The sequence below is a fragment of the Cynocephalus volans genome, chromosome 5, assembly GCF_027409185.1.
Source record: "Cynocephalus volans isolate mCynVol1 chromosome 5, mCynVol1.pri, whole genome shotgun sequence".
Lineage (NCBI taxonomy): Eukaryota > Metazoa > Chordata > Mammalia > Dermoptera > Cynocephalidae > Cynocephalus > Cynocephalus volans.
The window spans coordinates 36,907,904-36,911,585 of record NC_084464.1 but is presented as its reverse complement, the minus strand read 5'-3'; positions in this window follow the sequence as shown (position 1 = coordinate 36,911,585).

The following is a 3,682-nucleotide window of genomic DNA, read 5'->3' as shown; positions in this document are numbered from 1 at the left end:
CAGACAAGCTGAAGGAGAAGTGGTTATGTTAGGACCCCTCAGCACTTGTAGAATTCACTGGGGCTAAGAACAGGTGAGTGTTTCCTGGGGATGTGATGTGGGCCGTGGTGAGAGAGTTTGATCCTTGACTCATCTTAGGTCCTTCCCAAAAGGGCTACTGAGAGAAGTTGGAAGTATTGCTACATTGCCAGGGGCTAAGGAAAGCATATGTGCCCAGGTAGCATAGAGATACCCAGGTGGGTGTTTCCAAGAGATTAGGTGGAATTATTGAAATAACCCTCTAAAGTGTCCATCAGTAGAAACAGCTTCAAGCAAAAGCCCAGCCCAGGTAGCGCTGCTCCTCTATGACGAAAAGAACCCTGGGTCTCCTTGACTCTTGCCTTCTCTTCAGCTCCATGCCTGGAAGAGTCAGAAACCCTGGATGAAGATTTGGGCAAGGGAGTGAGGGGAGAGGAAGAACAGAGCCCTGGGTAAGAAGAGAGAGGAAGCTGCCCATACTCTGGACTGGGGAGAGGCTTGAACTTTTACTCTTGTTCAGAATTTTGATGATTATATAGAACTGAATTTTTTTTTTTTTTTTTTTGGTGCTGGCTGGTTCAGCGATCTGAACCTGTGACCTTGGTAGGAACTGAATATTTTAACTGAAGCAAAACTATTTAGCAACTAACAGTAACTGTAGTGACCAAACATTTTCATTTTCGTTTTCATCCAGGAACAGGGGATGAACTAGGGGTGAGTCTTACTAAATATATAAGGACAGTGGTGTAAAATCTCATCCCATGAGTTGTGTTTGTGCCTGGTAGCAAATACCTGCAGACAAGCAGGAAAGACAAAATATAAGAAATCCTTCACTCCTCCAGCATTTTCCCTTACGATCTCCCAAAGGTTCTTCAATTTTTACTTTGTTTTAATGGATTTATTTCTTGCAAGGTCACTAACACTTTCCTGTCATGGCTTCCACACAATTCATTTAAAATATTTTTTTAATTGACATATATATCAGTTGTACATATTTACGGAGTAAAGAGTGGTATTTGGATACATATATTATGATTAATCAGGGTAATTAGCATAATTACCACAGCAAACATATATCATTTCTTTATAGTAGAACATTCAAAATCCTCTCTTCTAACTATTTGAAAATATACAGTAAATTATGAACTGTAGTCACCAACAGTGCTATTTCAGAACAGTAGAACTTATTGCTTTCATCTAGTTATAATTTTGTATCAAAATATCCCTTTATTCATTTGTTACCATGTATAAACATTGTGCTGGGTATTAAAAGACACAAACATGGATAAGATAGAGTGAGTATAAATGAGTCGACATTACATGAAGTGGTGGCTAAGACAAGCCTGTAAACAACTAAGAACCAGGATGTTATGGTAAGTTTCTTAAGAGAGATACAGTGTACTATGGAATAATGGCTCTGATACTTTATCTGTGAAGACACACAAGGTAGAGTGTTCATGAGCATGGTCCTCTCAGCAATTTGATGAAACTTCACAGTTTTGGTTGGGAACTAAAGTACTCCAAATGATGCCTCTTTCTGCCATCTAAGAAATTAGAGCTTCCATCTGATTCTCAGTACGCTAGTTCCACTCCTACTCTGCTCCCTCCTACTCAAGAAAGTCTGTAGAAATAGGAGTAAGAAGGTCTTGGTCATAAGGTTACACTTGCCATTGTTCTAACATTAAAAATTTGTTGTATCATAGAAAAAGTTACTTGTGACAATCCTTAAAACTGACTGCCACTCAGCAGTATGTTAGACTCACTATGTGTCAGTATGATTGCTATAGGAATAATAAAAAAAAATTTGGTCTTTTAGGGAGATCACAGAAAACTTCATGCCAGAGATGGCATTTGTGTTGGGTTTTGCAAAATGGGCAGAATTTCAACAAGCATAGAAGAGAAAGAAGGGGTTTCCTTGTAGAGAAAACAGCTTTGGCAATGTGATATGTGGCTAATTGTGTAGTTTACTTGGTTGGAGTGTAGGGCATGTGCATCAAGGTAGTGAAATACAGGACTGCAAAGGTACGTTGCAATGAGGTCTTGAATGCTAGTCTAAGAAATAAGACCAAATTCAGTATTTTATTAAGGGTGTGCCAAGTATTAGGTATTTTGTGTGAATTATTTAATTTTACCCTCACACTGATGCTACAAGATGGTCATGGGGAGTCAGTAATGGAGAATCATTTTCTTACCATCACATTTATGAACCCACCTGCCTCTGTGCCCACATGGTCTCCCTTGCCTCCTGTGATTATGGATGAACTGACCCTGCTCCCAAGGTTAGCCCTGCCCTTGCACCCCGTTTCCTCATATCTACTCAAGGACTTCAGTCCTGCAGTTGTCCCTCTTTCACCTTTATTATTCATTTTGTCCTTGTCTACTAGCCTGCACATGCGTGTGCACACACACACACGTTCTGGTGTTCATATAAGTCCTTACTAGCCCTCCCATCCCCCTTAAGTTATGCTCCCTTTTCTTTAACCCATTAAACAGCCAAGCACCTTGGAACAGGTGTCTACACTCACTGTCTGCTCTGTTACCTGCCATTCTCTCTCACTTGAGCTCTGTCTCTACCACTTCACTAAAACTGCTCCTGTTAAAGTCACCAGCACTCTCCATATGGCTAAATCCAGGGGTTACTTTTCCACTGTCATCTTACTCACACTGTCAGCAGGGTACAGCATGGTGGCCCATCCTCTCCTCCTTGATATACTTTCTTTCCTTGGCATTTGGGAAACCATACTCTCTGTATTAGCTTCCTCTTTGCTGCTGTAACAAATTACCACAAATTTAATGGTTTGAGACAATACAGATTTATTCTCTTATAATTCTGTAGGTCAGAAGTTCAACGCAGGTCTCATTGGCTAAAATTATGGTGTCAGCAGGGCTGTGTCCTTTCTGGAGGCTCTAGGGGAAAATCCATTTCCTTGCCTTTTCCAGCTTCCAGAGGATCCCTTTCTCCACTTGAAAGACAGCACATTGCATTTCTCTGACCATACTTCTGTCAGCATATCTCATTCTCCCTGTTCCTCTTCTGCCTCTCTCTCCCACTTTTAAGGACCTTGTGATTACATTGGGCCCACCCAGATAATCTAGGATAACTTTCCTATTTTAAGGTTAACTGATTAGCAATCTTAATTTCACCTGCAACTTTAGTTCCCCTTTGCTGAATAAACTTACTTATTCGTAGTTCCGAGGAATTAGAACATAGGCATCTTTGGGGGCCATTATTCTATCTACCACACTCTCCTGATTTTTAGTCCCACCATACCTCACCACTTCTCAGTCTTCTCTGCTGACTTATCCCCTGCTAGACTTCTGAATGTTGGAATGCCCTTGAACTCTATCTTAAGTTCTCTTTATCTAAATGGTAAGTGATCACATCTAATTACACAGCTGCAAACACAGTCTTGACTCAGAAGATGACTCGGTAAAATTTATCTTCAGATTTGACTTCATCCCTGAACTCCAAACTCTAATATCCAATTGCCTACTCAATTTTTTAACATGAATTTCTGATAGACATTGCAAGCATACAGCCAAAACAGAACCTAATGCCCGTCCTCACCTTATCCTCAGAGCTGTTCATCTTCTGGCCTTTTCCGTCTCTGTAAATAGCAGCACACCCATTCAACTGAACAAAACCTGGAGTCACCCTTGAGCC